The sequence below is a fragment of the Nyctibius grandis genome, chromosome 2, assembly GCF_013368605.1.
Source record: "Nyctibius grandis isolate bNycGra1 chromosome 2, bNycGra1.pri, whole genome shotgun sequence".
Lineage (NCBI taxonomy): Eukaryota > Metazoa > Chordata > Aves > Nyctibiiformes > Nyctibiidae > Nyctibius > Nyctibius grandis.
The window spans coordinates 2,705,160-2,722,335 of record NC_090659.1 but is presented as its reverse complement, the minus strand read 5'-3'; the positions used below and the strand labels follow the sequence as shown (position 1 = coordinate 2,722,335).

Sequence of the window (17,176 nt, the reverse complement as noted above, 5' to 3'; positions counted from 1 at the left end):
AAGTTTTTCCCAAATGCTCATATTGCAACAGCTAACATTTTCAGACATCACCTTCCAGAATCTTTCCCAGAATTCATTTGACAATGCTGAAAAATGCTACATGCATCCACCTTATTGTCTGGACAATTAAAAATACAAAGCAACAAACCCCTCCCCCACACACCTTTTAACAGACCTCTACAATTTTTGAGTCGCAGTTTGGAAAATCGACGCCCAATATTTTAAGAAGTAGAATTAATTGAACATAAGGTATTGTTTTAGAAGTATCTGTTTACCTGTAATCCGAAACTGTCAAAAGTCTTATTTCCACCCTTCTGCAGGGACTAGAACAGTCTGCAAACATCATTTGAGATATACCATTGCACTGGGATGTCAAAGGACAGTAGATGAATTGTCTTTTAGGCCAATAGCCTACATATTTCCTACTCTTGAGTCAAGAGGAGAATTTAATGATTTATTTCTCTTCCAAAACATTTATTTTCACAGTCAGGAAAATAAGATTTACAGCACCAAAATCCCGATAGCACAGTATAAATATATTTCTGTGTTCTTGTAATTATATTTATACTACACCTGAGGGATTCCAACTCTGCAAATAAATCTTGTTATTTTCTACACTATGCAAATAAACATTCTATAGTAGAAATAAATCATTTTCCCCACTACAGAATCCTTTTCCTCAAAAGCATTAAATTATTCTATCAACACCAGTGGTCTGTCAGCCAGAAATGGTCAAGTCCCACCAAACTGTGGCAAGTTGTAGCTTCCTGTTAGCTGGCTACTGTAGCTTCCTGCAGGGGGAAAGAACAGGAAAAAGAAAAAGCACTGGCGAGTAGAACTGGCGAGCTGTGTGTATGCTCACAACAGCAGTCTGCTGGGATGTGCACGGGGAATTGCTGACATTGTGCATTGCAGCTTAAGAACCCTGCAGCTGACTCTGCCCAGGCTGGTTTTCCTCCACTGCACAGTGCAAATTCATCCCTGCTCCTAAAGGAACAAGACTACGGCATCATATCTGTAGTTAAATAGAGGACGGGTAAACAAGGCAGTTTACCTCTACCTGCGTTTGGGGGCAAACGATTTGGGGAAACGTTGATTTTCTGCCACACAGTATTAATCTAATAAATTCAGCAATCAACTCTCAATTTAAACATATATAACTGTGAGAAGAATTTAGTTTACTTTCTTTAGTGGCATCACTTCGATAGCATCCAGGCATCCTGCATTATTTAATTGCATTTATCCTCACAACAGCCTTGCAAAGAGGAAAAACTATTATCGCTGGTTGACAAGTGGGGATCTGAAGCACAGAGAAACTAAATGACCTATTCAAGGTCACAGAGAAGTCTGTTTCAGCATAAGCACTAAATCCCAGATTTGCTGAGTCCTTTGACAGTACAATCCAATAGGACTACCTACCTGTGTCGTCTGTTCACCAGTACTGGCGATTCTTCCTGAAAGGACAAATAGTATTTGCTTTATAATTGCCAGAAACTATTCTTTGTAGTCAAAAGAAATTAGGCAAAGGGGACAAATCAAAAATAAACTACGAAAAATAATTTGACCTGAGATATTCTACATAGGACTATGAATACAAACAAAAATGAAATCACTTTTTTACTTCATAAAGGCAGTATTTTCTTCTTTCAAAATATAAACTTCCTGATGACAGCAGTGCAGCATAAACAAAGAGATAAAACACAGCATGCCTCACATACTGAAGAAAAAGGATTTCCTCCCTTTCCATTTTTTCTTGAGACATATTTCATCTTCCCTCTCCTTGCTTCTCCTCTTCCTTTGATTAAGGAAGATAAGTCATAGCAATGAAGTTACAGACACCTGTTTCCCAGTTAATTGCTAGTAAAGGCATTTTTACCATTTCCCTAAGGATGATGCGGCTCAGACTAAAAATATTTCATGTTCAAATAGGTAAGCCTAGCTCTAGAGCTGTTGGGACATGCCTTGCTCAGAGCTAACCTGCCTTCAGAAGGATCTCTGTTCACAAAGTAGCATTGACTCAAGGGAGGATTCTGGGAGACACCTGAATTACACATTTTAGGAAAAATGTGAATAGCAAAGAAGGTAATTGAAACCAGATACGAGTCTCAGGGAAGGCAAATGCACACAGAGGTAAGTTAATTTACTGAAAGGTCAGAACAGAATCAGACTTTTGCTCTCCTTGTGGAAGCACAAGGAGAGCAGATACTAGGAGAAACATACAATGCCAAGCAAATAATCTGCATGATAACTGCTGTAAAGAATTGGCAACTTGTACAAAAAATGGCGGCAAAGGGAGCATGGAGGGCAAAGGGGAGATGTGAGTTCGTGAATGAAGCATCAATTTGAACTGAGGAGCTAAAGGCTATATGCTATTTTGCCAATGCCCATTAAGCTATTCTGAACACATTGTTTCCCTCCCATTCTTCAATTTCCCTACTTGTAAAATTCAGCACAATTACTATCAATGCAATCACAAAGTAATAATGATGGCATGGCTGTGGAGCTCCATGCTGTGGAGCACTTGGATTTCTGCCAGCAAAAAAGCTAAATATTATTACTTATGAAGGACTATCTCTAGACATCATAAATTTCACTCTAATGGCAGAGAAAAAAAAATCTGTTGGAAAATAAGAAAGCCACTAACTCCCTCTTTAATGCTGCATAATTAGTGTTTCTGCTCTGTAAGAGCCTTGCATATCCCAACACCACAAAGTCAGCATGCTTTCACTGCAGCACCAGATGCTGGTTTTATAAAGACCCTCCCTAGGCAGGGAGTTTCTGAGCACTGTCCCCATGGCAGAGTGAGTGCAGCTTGAAAACCAGCTTGAGATCCCTACTTCAGCCTAGGTTTGTCATGAACTGACAAGGCTACAGCCACAACCCAAGTTCACTCAGCCAACTGCCTTTTGACAAATGGCCTCTTCAGGACAACCAGCAGCTGCTACTGCTTAGCATTTTGGGGCTGCTCTAATCAATAAGGCAACTGGTCAAAGAATTGGCCATAGGGCCAGAAAGCTGGAGCCTGTTCTCCAACTTCTCCAGCAGTGGTCAGGATACAATGGAAAACTGTATCTTACTGAGTAGCGCTTATTTTTCTCAAGCCATTTCAGACTGCTCTAACAAAGAGGTCATTTACTAAATTGCCCAATTCGTTCAAAAGAGAGAACGCTCAGGTTAGCCAGATTAGGGAAAAGGTCTGACAGTTTATATGTTTTACTATTATATTCTAAATATCAAATGATATTCTATAGTTTAGGAGTACCTTACACAGTGACAAACCATCTGCGACAGCTCTAGTCAGCCTTCCTTAATAATTTTTCAATGCCTAATTACTTTTAGTGCAATCATACAAACCTCCCCTACCAGCTCTTCTGAGCTCAGTAGCATCCCTCGCATAAGTAGGGCCCAGAAATGCTGCAACTTCACACAGACTAGAATGGGTGACTTTCTTGACATTACTGTGCGCTACAGGCCATCTAAAACCAGCTGAAACAGAGGTAGTGGCTATCCCATCTTATGATCTTGGTCACTAATGACCACAGCCTTCTGATTTTCAGACTTCCAAAAGTTTTCCGGTGGAGGTATGAAAACAGAATAGTGGATTTAAACTTTCTGTTTAAAAACTAAACCTGCCTGATTTGTTCTACCCTTTTTGTGAATGGCTTTGAAATAGCTCACAGAATTGAGGAATCCATAAATAACAGATTTAAAAATTCTAAAATCCATAAATAGCAGATTTAAAAATTAAGAAATTTAATTAAAAATTAAGAAAATACACCCCCACAGTATCTAAGTTAGCTTTATCAGAAGAGTGGAGCAAATAATCTTTCCCAAGGTCATTGCTACAAATTAAACTTGCAATTTGTTAGAATGATTAAACTCGCCAAGAGAAGAATATAAATCTCTCCATTATATGGGACATCCATGTTAGCTCATTTCACACTGCATATTTTCATTAGCTGGCACCATGGAATGTGCTTCCTGTCTCCATATGTTCCAATTTTCAAACTGTCTGCATATTTATGCAACTTTGGCAAGTGAGCGATTCAGACCCAAATTTGGCAAATCTTTCCCCTGACGCAATATCTTGGTGTCGATACTTCTTCATTGCTTTTGCCAGTAGACTCCCCTCTGGGGCTAGTGGGAGACCACCCTGCTGTTGCATAACACCATGGGATGTGATTTTTACCTTAAATTGTGCAGAAGCCAGTTTATGCGTAGGTGAGAATACTACAGTCATTATTGCATTCATCTTTGTGCTGACCTTTAAGTTTCTCTTGTTGCAGTACGCACACTCTTTATGCTCACTGAGCTTTCCTTTTGAATCAAGAAGAGAAACCTTATGATAGAGGTTGCCCATGTATGTCAGCTTTTGTGAAAAGAAAACAGAACATTTACCTTTTGTATTGGAGCAATGCACTTGGGAAACAGCCATCACGCTCTTTAAATATGAAATTCCTTTTGCCCAAAATTGTTGTTGCTGCTCTCCAACATACACTCGTTTTCTTATGGGGTTTCTTTCTAGATCCTGCTAGAAGGATAACTGAACAGTGTTTGCAAAAAAAAATAAAACCAAAACCAAAAAACAACAAACCAACCAACAAGGAGTAGCAAATGCTGCTTAGTAATAAAAACAGCTGATCAGCTAAAATGGTACAGAAGAACTTCTTATAAGAAATTCTTATAAGGAAGAAATTCTTTTCAATGAGGGTGATGAGACACTGGAACAGGTTGCCCAGGAAGTTGTGGATGCCCCGTCATTGGAAGTGTTCAAGGTCAGGTTGGACAGGGCTTCTAGCAACCTGGATCTAGTGAAAGATGTCCTTGTCCATGGCAGGGGGGTTGGACTAGATGACCTTCAACGGTCCCTTCGAACCCAAACCATTCTGTGATTCTGTGATTTCTAAGCCTGAAAAGAATGCAAAAGAATTAAAAGAGCAGGCAATAATAAATGTTTTGTGATCTAATTTTTATGAATTGAAATTATAATGGACAAAGTACATTTGAGGGAAAAAAAGAGGGAGAACAATATAGACGCCGGGTACTAGTATCTTTCACTTTAAAATTGGTAATCCAGACCAAAACCAGGTAGTTACATTTAATTTTAAGCTAATTCATAGAATAACACTCCATTTAACAGACATGGATTTGTCACCATCAGGAGCTAACCATGGTTGCAGGACTGAAAGCCACTCAACAGGGCTTTGTCAAGAATTGGCCAATGAAACCTCTTTGTTGGAAATTTGACTAGAGCAAAAGCATTGCCCATTTCTACTTTGCTTTGAAATAACATATTTTTGCAAAGGGGGAGTAAAAAATATTGCCAGCACTACCTTTCATGCCAGATGTACCTTACTGGCTTGCAACATGAAGTGAATTTGGAAAAATCCATCCATTTGTGAGTTATGAGCGAAACAGTTGTTACTCATTTATGTTTTGTTGTTGTTTTTTGTTGTCTGGGGGCAGATGGGGAGAGGTGTAATATTTTATCCCTTCAAAGACTTGAGCATGTTTGATCCATGCCTGTGTAATACATTTTTCCAGTAAAGTAGGATTGTACGGCACAGGATGCAGGATTAGTTTCACAAGAAAATCTTGTGAATGTATTGGCAGTCTTAGAAAACAAAACTGCATTAGAAGAGTCTGGTACTAAAGAAACAAAAAAGCTTTTCCAAAAACCCACAATATCACATGGATTTTAGAAACTTCTGAGGGGAGAGACTGGCATATCTCTCTCAGTAGCACTGATGTTTCCTCACCTGAGTACCAGGGAAGAGGCCTTCAGGACACTGAGCTTATTCCTTGCAAGGTTATCTCTTCAATTCATAGAATCATAGAACGTTAGGGGTTGGAAGGGACCTCTGGAGATCATCGAGTCCAACCCCCCTGCCAGAGCAGGACCAATCTAGGGCAGGTTACAAAGGAACGCATCCAGAAGGGTCTTGAAAGTCTCCAGAGAAGGAGATGACCACAACCTCTCCGGGGAGCTTGTTCCAGTGCTCTGTAACCCTTACAGTAAAGAAGTTCTTCCTCATGTTGAGGTTGAACTTCCTGTGCTCTAGCTCCATCCATCGCCCCTTGTCCTATCGCAGGGCACAAGTGAAAAGAGGTTGCACCTTTCCTCTTGACACCCAGCCCTCATATATTCATACACATTAATCAGATCCCCTCTCAGTCTTCTCTTCTCCAGACTAAAAAGCCCCAGGTCTCTCAACCTTTCCTCATAAGGCAGGTGTTCCAGTCCCTTAATCATCCTCGTAGCCCTCCGCTGGACTCTCTCCAGTAGATCTGTCCCTCTTGAACTGGGGAGCCCAGAACTGAACGCAATACTCCAGGTGAGGTCTTATCAGGGTAGAGTAGAGGGGGAGGAGGACCTCCCTTGATCTGCTGGACACGCTCTTCTTAATGCACCCCAGGATACTGTTGGCCTTCTTGGCCACAAGGGCATATTGCTGTCCCATGGATAACTTGTTGTCCACCAGGACTCCAAGGTCCTTCTCCACGGAGCTGCTCTCTAGCAGATTGCCTCCTAACCTGTACTGGTGCATTTCATTACTCCTTCCCAGGTGCAGGACTCTCCACTTATTCTTGTTGAACCTCATGAGGTTCCTCTTTGCCCAGCTCTCCAGTCTGTCCAAATCAAGCTGAATGGCCGCACAGCCTTCAGGTATATCAGCCAAACCTCCCAGCTTCATATCATCAGCAAACTTGCTGAGAAGACACTCTGTCCCTTCATCAAGGTCGTTGATAAAGATGTTGAACAGGACTGGACCCAGAACTGATCCTTGGGGGACTCCACTAGTTACAGGTCTCCAGCTGGACATGGCACCATTGATTACCACTCTTTGAGCTCTATTGTGTAGCCAGTTCTTAATCCATCTCACTGTCTGTTCTTCTGCCTCATACTTCCTGAGTTTGCCCACAAGGATGTTATGGGAAACTGTGTCAAACGCCTTGCTAAGGTCAAGGTAGACTATATCCACTGGTCTCCCTGCATCTACCCATTCAGTCACGACATCATAGAATGCTATCAGGTTAGTCAAGCATGATTTCCCTTTGGTAAATCCATGCTGACTACTCCTGATAACCTTCTTCTCTTCCATGTGCTTAGAGATGACCTCTGTTTTCTGCTGTTTCCTCTGCTAAATTCAGGCGAAAGCTGGACCAATCTAACCACCAATTCCGTACATAACCGATGCCACAGCTTCTCTTCACATTTAATATGGATGCCCTCAATCATCCTGAAGCTAAGGAAAGGGGAGGGGAGGGAACTTGTACTCTCCCAGGGTCTTCCAGTATGCAGCCGCAGCAATCTGCAGCACAGGACACTGGTGGGCAGCACATGCTTTCAGTTACTTCACCTAATGTTTTTACGGTAAGGCAGGGATTCTTGTTCCTCCAAGCTCTTCACTGTTAACATTAGTATGTGCTCCATACGTAACCTTCTCAATGCAATTCTCCAATTGTTATCTCGACAGGCAAAAGGAGAGGGAAAAAAAAACAGAAAAGAAGGCAGAAAGGCAACTAACAGAACACGAGAATCTGGCTGGCACCTTATTAATATCTCCTTCAAGCAGCCAAACACATGTCCCAGTAAATCTCATCCATTCTGGAGTACAGTATTTTTCAGACTTATTATTTCCAATATTTTGCCTGTCATTTCTGAATGGTTTCTCAGAAATAAAAGCTTGTCCTTGAGAAGCAAGAAAAAGTTACTATATTTTCAGTCTGAATCACCTCATAATATAAGCACTGAAATGCTAGGAATAATGTAAACTCTACAGTAAAATACAGTGATATAGTATACCTAGAAATACCTCGGCTTAATAGGTGTTGTGCCATTAACACTGGATTTTATGGAAGCTAGTAGATGTAAATCTGTCAGGTAGACAAAGATTTACAATAATGTCCCCTGCAGTGGACGATTTTCATCACATTTGGGACTGTCAGGCAACTAGTGTGTTTTCTTCAGTGCCTTTAGGCATGAAGGCCCCTCCATTTTATTTAAAGGCTGGTCCTTTCACCTTCAGGCATTCTGCACTGACAAACAAAGCTCTCCAATGTCCTGTCCCTTTTTATAGCTATAACCCAGAACTCGGGTGACTTTGCACATTCACGGCACTCTTTCCCAGAGAAGAGCCTTATCGTATGTGTTGGACATCAGACAGGCAAGACCCACATACATGGCATATGCATTTACAAGGTTAAAGCAACGTTTGCAGTACAGTATCTGCATATTCCCAGGGAGCAGAGTGAATGAGCTCTCCTTTTCTCCCAGACATCTCCCAGGGGGACAGCAGTGGGGTAAAGGGGCTGAAAACCTGTGCGGTACCTAAGAAATGAGTCTGGAAAGTACGTATCCACACGGGATGCATTACTGACCATGAGGATGATACAGGGAACTAGCACTTAAGAAACAGTATACACTTTTGAAATGCAAATAAAAAAAACATCTGTGCCTTATATCCATGACTGTTTTCCTTTTTTTTTTAAAAAAAAAAAAAAAGTCACAGAATTTTAAAACAGAAGTTTGAAAAAATATTTCAGACAAATTCAAGGTTTGCAGGAAACAAAAGTTATAAACTTGAATTAGACGTAAGAGTGAAGGGAAACGAGTAAAAGACTAAACTCAACCCAGTAGTCTGACTAAACACGCACAGTGCTACAGGCAAAGGCAGGCTATGTAACACCGCAGGCAGCCTGAGCCATTGGCTGGCTGTTGTTATTTAGCTACTTATTTTCTTTCACCTTCCCAACATGCACAAAGATTTGTTCCAGGCTTCTGTGGGAGTGCCACCAGCACCAGAGAAGTGGCTTTGGCATTACGGACAGGAAAGGGTGTGCAGGAACACGGGGTAAGAGCGTGGGTGCCCAGGCGCTGGCAAGGGGCTGCAGGGCGGCCCCAGTGAGGAGCGGCCGGGGCTGGCCCAGGCCGGACAGAGCCGGTTCCAGCCAGCTACAACCGACCCACTGCAGGGCACGGCTAGGCCCCACAGCCACCATGGTGCTGCCTCAGTGTGACTGACCAAAATGCTGCCGCAATGGGGAAAGGCTCAGAGGAGCTGGGCAAGGGCGATGAGCTCAGGGGATAAGGCAGGCCTGTGACTGACCACGGCTGCTGAGAAGCAGCATTTACCTTAACAAAGTGGGCCCGAGGGTGGCCTTTGTTTTAAGTGGACAGCTATCAACAGTGGAGTGGAACAGCTGGTGGTGTACATATTTCTCCCTGAGTTCATTAAAAGAGTATGAATGTCTCTCCAGTCAGCCAGACCAGCAGCGGAGGGAGTGAATATCTGGCTCAGCCCAACACAGAGTACAAAAATTAGGTAACTAGCAAACGTATTTTGAAGAGAGCAAGGGACTTGAGCTGGCCTCAACCCACATGCGCCTCCTCGGTGACTGGGGTGCCCCACGCCCTGATAGTGAGCGTATTACAACGGACCAGTAGTGGGAATCGTATTGGTGGTGTGACTGACCGAACTGTATCACAATTGCTGTATTTTGCTAAGGGTAACTTACATTTGTGTGGTGTTATGCAATACACTTTGTATTACTCTGCTAAATCAGAAATCCTGTGTAACATCAACTGTCTTCAAATAAGTAAGTTCAGTATTAAACCTGACACCCTCCATGCGTGGAATAGCTAAAGGGAGCTGATCGGAGAGTATTGCACTCTGGCACTGTGGGAAAGCATACTTAAGAAAAGGCAAAACACTGCCCAGAAGTGAGGGGAAAATATCTGCGATGAACAGCCCTGCAAGCACCAAGGATAGAGAAGACAGAGTGAAGGAGATGCTCCACTGCTTGGGCGCAGATCCCCATGTAGTCCCTGGAGGGACCACGCTGGAACAGGAATCTATACTGCAGCCATGGAGGACCCCACACTGGAGCAGGTGGATGTGCCCTGAAAGAGCTGTGGAGAGTCCATGCAGGGGGCAGAGAGGAGCTGTTACAGACTGACCAGAACGCCCATTCTTCATCCCCTGCCCTGCTTGAGGGGAAGAGGTAGAGGGGTCTGGAACGAAGGCATGAAGTTGAGCCTGGAAAGAAGGGGCAGGGGGAGAATGTGGTTTATGTTTGTCTTTGTTTCTCACCATCCAAATCTATTTTTAGTTGGCAGCAAAATAAATTAATCTCACCCAAGTTGAGTCTGTTTTGACTGTGATGTTACTTTGTAAGTGATCTATCTTTATATCAACACAGAAGCTTTTTAGTCTTATTTTGTTCCCCTGTCCTGTTAAGGAGGGGGAATGAGAAAGAAGCTGGGTGGGCACCTGACAGACAGCTGCAGTCAACCCACCCCGAAGGGTTTGGTCCCCGCCTGCAATAAAGACAATTTCTTAAAAGTTTCCTTACAATATGGAGGTCTCCAAAATGGGGGGGGAGGGGAGATGGGACACAACAAAAATGGAAAAAAAAAAAAACCAAACAAACCCAGACACTAAGTGGTCGTATTTCCAAGAACAATGATCAGCTTCATACCTTAACATGAATTCTGTTCCTTTCTTCAGGAACAGGCCCATGCCTGCCATGCAGCCTGTTTTCATCACAGCCAGAAACAGGTAGCTGGGACCCCTACCATTTTAAACTTGGTTTTATGGGAGGGGAAATTGATGAAAAAGACAAAAAACACTATTGAAAGGTTTAGTTCCTTCTGTTGTGGCGCACCTTTTACCCAAGTATCCATATAAACACATCAGAATTTTGGAAGCTTTCTCAAGCATGGTGAGAGATGCTTTTCCTGGGATGAAAGAGAAGTTTCACATGAATCAAACTACAATAACAAAGCATACCGTAGTTTTAATTATATCTCACTATTTCTGCTCTCTTAACTGTCATCAGTGCTACAAGAGCACAATTATATGATACACCATAGGCAACCTAACTATTTGGTACTCGCAGTGCATATTCCAAAAGATGAAGACCTCTGGCAATCACTGCTAAACACAGAGTCTAACTGTGCTAATAACTGAGGTAAAATATCTTCGTACCACAACACTTCAAATGCAGGATATCTTGAGCCAACAATCTCCTCAAAAGCTGAGCAAATACAGGCTTAGATCTACTTCTGATCAAGAACTTCAAAAGCACCTGACATCCAAAAGGAAGTCTGCCATGTACTTCCTGCAGAGAACCCTTATCTTCTTCAATTCTAATTAATCTTTCAAGCTGCTTCATTTCCAGCTTGAAAAAACAACAGCAGCAAAATACCTGCATCTTACAGGCTTATTCATGAAACAGCATTTTCCCAAACCAGTCAGTATTATCTCCATTCCTACAAACTCAGAGTTTTGGCACAAAAGCCCATAAAGTATTCCATAGCAAGACATCCTAAATAATGCTTACCAATTACTCGTGAAACATATAGTATATTCAATTGCATCCTGTGGTACTGAAACTAATAACTATGCAATTTCCATGTTAAAACTATCTGCAAGATAAATTCGAATACATGGAAGCAGTAGCATTTTAAAGTAAATTAAAATACTTTGCAGTTTTACTTTTCACCACACACACTCTAATATGCTTTCCATTTAAAGCCTTTTTCTCCATTAAAGTTTCACCATTTAAAATTCTGCTTTGGCCACAGCCTGTCAGGCATCTTCTGTCATCTTCACAGTGTGTTTCAATGGTATTAAGCTAGGACTTACAGATTGCAAGACCAGAAGAGTTCATTACAATCTTCAGTCTTACTTTCTGCACAAGATGGCTGATTTTAAAGACAACAAATGATGACAGCTCTGCCATATCCTTAGATGGGTAGCTCCAGTAGTTAATTACATTTACAATTAAAAGTCTGTTCTTTATTTTGATTTTTCTAACTGTCCTAATTGCATTGTTAGAATCCTATAATGCCTTTGTCATCCAGCAGGCCTCCAGAGAAGGGCAGCTGCTTTTTATAGCCTCACCAACTTTGCTTCCTCTTCCTTCCCTGAAAACAGTTTTACGAAAATGTTTACAAGGGAAATGGAGCCCTCTGACTCCTCCACTTTTGAAGGTACAGTGGCTCAGGAAGCTCCAGTTCGCTTTGCACTATTTTGCATGTTTATTTTGTTCCATGTATAGGGAATAACAATTATTAATATTTTGTCAAATATGTTCACAATTACACATGCACACACACACACAAATTAGATTGATTCCCTAACCCTGACTGCCACCTATCTGTATCTAAAAACCTGTTTGGACAAATAGTTTGCAATTCCTGTTGCAACTTGGGAGGAATTAGCAAATAAAAATTTCCCATTTTTTCTTGCTTCAGGAACACAATTCCAAATGCAGCATCAGATGTCCTAGAAAATAACTGTATAGCATTTATTTGAGATTTCCTAGAGTAGTGGGATTAATTACAAAAGGAAGAATTTTTTGACATGTGCTTATATGACAATCAGGGTCACTTACCCAAATCAATGAAAAAATATATGGCTACTCAAAAACAATCACACAAACATGGATATTCCATAACCGTTATTCACATTCTATGTGCATTCTTCAGCATTTTTCCTGGAATGATGTTTAAAGCCTCCTGAGATGGAATATTTTTGCAATTTGGGCAATTTTATTGCTAGGAGTAGGACACAAAAATATGAAAAAGACTATTCAGTAAATAGAAAGTTTTCTCAGAGCCTTTTGAAATAAAAATCACATCAGGAATAAAGCAAAGATAGGACACTTCAACTGTAAAGGAGACTGTTTCCAAGGGCTTTAGAGAAAACCTCTGAAGATAGAATTACAGTAATATTCTCCACATAGTGCCAGAAATCCACACTGAGATTCGCTTTCCATAACAGTGCCACTGAAATCAGCAGATCCATCCGTAATTAAGGTGAAGATCCGAGACTAAGCTACAGAGGGATGAAATGTAAATCAGCATTTCGGAACTATATGTATATATATATTTTTTCACATTTTTGAAAATTAATATATAACTGAATTTGAAATATGTGCACTACATGATCTGCTCATGATTCATCTCCACACATCTGCAATATTTTATATGACCCTGCCTGGATTTCCACACAACACGTAGGCGTGGAATCCCTTTCAACTCTGTATATTTATTTGCAGAATCTGTTCCTGTAGGTATTGATTTCAAGTAACAATTTCCTGAACTGCAATGTACCTAAATTACTTTCTTTGTTGGTCTGAAAAATTCCTAAAGATGTAGATGAAAGCAAGTGGAAGCAAGGAAACCATAAGAAAAAAACCCAACCCTTTCTACACCTCTGTATTAACTGCTCGTAGAAATAAAGGTTGTTGCTCCGTCAAGGCTGAACTTTGCAGAGAATCTTCCCTTAAGGAGTTTTCTTCTGTGATTATATCCCCTGGAGCATAAATTACAGAATAAATACAGGGCAGCTGCTGGGATTTAGCATCATTTGTCGTGATGACTGGGTGGCTCAGTCCACTGGAAAACTACAGTAACATGTCGCCCTGTATACTGCCCTTCAGGAATTGCAATTTCACAGTTTGATTCCCAGCACTGCCTTGCAGGGCTGCTACTGTAATGAATTTCTGGATCTTCACACACCATGTGAAAGACTGTCTGCTGTAGTTTCCCAATAGGGAATGCAGAAAACACTAGCAGAAAAGGTAGTTAAGGCAAAGCATATCAATACTGGGAGGACAGGAGAAAGCACTCTGAACACTTCACCAGAGGCAAACGTGGACTTGTCTTTTTTTCTGCTGCACTGTCATTGTCTTTTTGTCTTCTGCATTATTATTTCAAAGCACCAACACAGTTGCTCTTACACAGCTGCAGTGCAGGGATCACATGGGGAAATGAGGAATGTTGTATTTTTGCATGGGTCATGAGTACTAATTGCAAACCATGACTTTATGCACTGAGAAGAGCAACTAAATTGAAAGAACCAGGAATAAGTGAACCAGGGAACTTCAGCTGTGGAAAAAATACAATTTCACGCACACAAGCTTTACAATAACTTTGTTATGAATTTGTTCATATTTCTTTTCAGAGCACTCCAAACATTATTGCTGTAAGTATCTTTTTGTCAGGGAAAGAAAATTCATACTTGACACAACCTCTTTCATTAACTGCTTGTCTTTTACATTTTACATAACTGCGTTTGTGGACGTTAGAGTGGCACCTTAAAAAAAGCAGGGCTGTAAACCTCAGTCACCTTTCCCAATGGCCACTAAAATCTCAAGAGTATTTGCCCAGGACAGCAAAATTTTTATGCAGCCAGCAGTAAGAATATGGCTCTATGTTTGGCTTTGAATCTTTTACATTCCAGAAAAAAAAAAACAAAACAATAAACCTATGGATGAACATAAGGAAGATGGTGGGTGGCCATTTCATTCTTTTACTTTGAGATTTGCTATAAGTTGCTGTTTGAAAACCACTTTCAATATTTAAAAAATAATTTAAAAAAAAATCCCATTTTAGGGCTTGTCTACAAATGACAGCTGAGGAGCACGAGCAATTCAGTACAGTTAAAATATAAAGGTGAATCCACAAACGGATGAGAGCAGTTACAGCGTGCAAAACTGCCTGCAAAAGATTCCTCACACACAGGAAAGGCAGAATATTAGTACAAGGCATACAAGTCATGTTATAATCATATCTCCAGTAGGGATTATTACAAAAGCAGTTCAACTGTTTTGCTGTAAGTTGAACAGGTAGGAGAGAAGATGATCATACTCCTCACAGAAATAACAATACCAGTAGAAAACACATACATAGATCCAGATTAAGATCCCAAACCAAAACACTCTTCCCAGGGGACATTTTTGGAACTGGAATTAAAAAACAAAAAAAAAACCAAAAAAAACAACTTCAAAAAAGACCGGGTTCAAAGAGTGCCCTGCACAATTACCGCAGTCTTTTAGAGAGTAAAATAATATAAAACAAATGTCATATATTTGAAGGGGGAGAGGGGGCAGGACGGGAAAGCAGAGGTCTAAGTCAACCTTAATAATTGGAAAATTACAAATGTATAGACAGGTCAGTGTATGTAGACTCTGTAGAAGTATCCAAATGAAGAGATGCATGTCTAACCCAGTTGCTGGCTCTATCAAGCAAAAAGGAGAAGAAGAACTAACAGCCAGGATAGGAAATGAGCATATAAACCTGCTACAGTCAGGATTTTTCCTAATATCCAATTGAAATTTCCCATGTTACAACTTGTGCTATTGCCTCTTGTGCTATCACTGTACACCAGGCTGGCTCTGTCTCCCTCACACCCTCCCAGCAGGCAGCTGCAGGCAGCAATAAGGGCTCCCTCCTTTCAGCCTTCCCTTCTCCAGGCTGAACAAGCCCAGCTCTAGCAGCCTCTGCTCGTACACCCTGTGCTCCAGCCTTCACCAGCACAGTGGCCCACCGCTGGGCTTGGTCCAGTACCTCCGTAGTTCTTTTGTGCTGGAAAGCCCCAAATTGGGCACAGTACTCCAGAAGTGGTCTCACCAGTGCCAAATAGAGGGGAAGACCATAGCTCACTGGCGCTACTCCTGCTGACAGCCTAGGATGTGATTGGCCTTTGCAGAAAGTCACTCTTGCCCTTGTGGAGCTCCAGGAGGCTCCTGCTAGCCTATTCCAGCTTGTTCAGGCCCCTCCGAAAGGCTGCCCTGCCATCCTGCACATCAAACAGTCGCCTAGTTTAGTATCGTATATGTATTTGCTGAGTGAACCATATCTCAGCATCCAGGTTGCAAATAAAGAGATTAACAGTATTGGCATCAGTATTGATCCTTTAGGGAGACCACTCATACCCAGCAACTCTTTCAAATTCAGGTGACTCACCACCACCCTTTGAGTGTGATGATACAGCCACATTTCATTCACTTCACTATCCACTTGTCCAGCCCGTATCTCACCAATTTAGCTACAATGGTACTACGAGAGACCATCTCATTTCATTGCAAGAGGTACTCGAGGTAGGCATGACTTGCTTTAGAGTTCATGTGCACTGGCTCTTTCTAGTTACCTTCTCATTCTTCATGTGCCTGGAAACAGCTTCCAAGATTTGCTCCATAATCTTCCCAGTGCCTGCAGAGATAGTGATCAGCCTGTAGCTCCCTAGATCCTCCTTCTTCTTGCCCTTCCTGACAACAGGTGTGAAGTTTGCTTTCCTCCAGCAAACTCCCAATCACCATGACCTTCCCAAGGAAATAAACAGCACCCTCGCAGTGACATTGGCCAGCTCCCTCAGCAACTCTGAATACATCCCTTTTGTTCCCAGGGACTTGTGTATGTCCAGTATTCTCCCCACAGGTATCACTGTTAGGACAGTAGATAGCACCTCCAGAGGAAGAGGGTTCTGCAGTGTCAGCTAATTTTCCACTACTGGCCATTCTGGAAAACAACTGAAGTGTCCAGGAAGTGAAGCATGGCCATCTTTCTTTAAACTGCTCTTCAATTTGTTCAAATTGATAAAGTAGGGCAGGTGAATGGAGACAATGCAGAATGGATTAAATTCTTCACTTAGCCAGAAAAGCAATCACAGTTATTTCTGCCTGAATTTGTCATGAAGAAGATACAGAGGACTTGAAGATAACACTGCCACTTTAGAAACATTGGTGTGCCAAAATAAAGGCACAAAGAGCTCCCTAAAGAATATACTAGAGTCTTGTTCAAACCTGAATTTCCGTTGCTCTGCTTCTTCAAAGGATCGTCTCTTTTCCACACCAACCTCCAACAAAAGCAACAGATTTGGGATTGAAAACAGTGGGAGGAGCACTGGGGTGGGGAGAAAGATGGGGAAGAAAATCATAAAAATAGGGCTGTCCTCCCACTACACACAGGTAACACTCTGCCAGCTTCTCCAACTATAATGTCATATAAACAGCATTCTGAATTAACATAAGACATTTTTAATTTCTGATTTCAAATTAAACCTCCTCTAAATGCCCACCTACTTTAAGAAAGACAATTTAATTAATTCCCTGAAGTTATATTTGAAGAGACATGACAGCCACTCCCTTAAGGACAGGTAGTAAGTGTGCTGTCCAAAAGAGAAGACTAGGGAAAAACAAACACAAGGGATGTTAAAGCCTATTTTGTGGCTACTTTGTGTCATCTTAGGTGAACAAAGCAGCTGAGAATGAGACTGTCCCATCAGCTTTAATGGCTGTTAAGGGATCACCATATTTTGTTTTCTTTTAATATCACTTCTGACTGTCTCAGTGTCTCTGAAATTCACAATTCTATTCACAGTAA

At 41.5% G+C, this 17,176-nt stretch overlaps 1 protein-coding gene across 7 annotated transcripts in view; it reads right to left on the bottom strand.

Annotated features, from left to right (window-relative positions):
* NSUN3 (NOP2/Sun RNA methyltransferase 3) overlaps nucleotides 1-17,176 on the bottom strand; it is a 165,068-nt gene that overhangs the window by 50,617 nt on the left and 97,275 nt on the right. The window contains exons 11-12 of one of the 7 annotated variants that reach the window (XR_011047709.1): nucleotides 1,420-1,454; nucleotides 663-791 (exon numbers count right to left, since the gene is read on the bottom strand). The exons of 5 other annotated variants lie outside the window; for them this stretch is intronic. The gene's annotated coding sequence lies outside the window, so the exon portion shown is untranslated. Of the gene's footprint in view, nucleotides 1-662; nucleotides 792-1,419; nucleotides 1,455-4,718; nucleotides 4,910-17,176 lie in introns of those variants that run through there. One more of the 7 variants, XR_011047711.1, reaches the window with a different exon arrangement.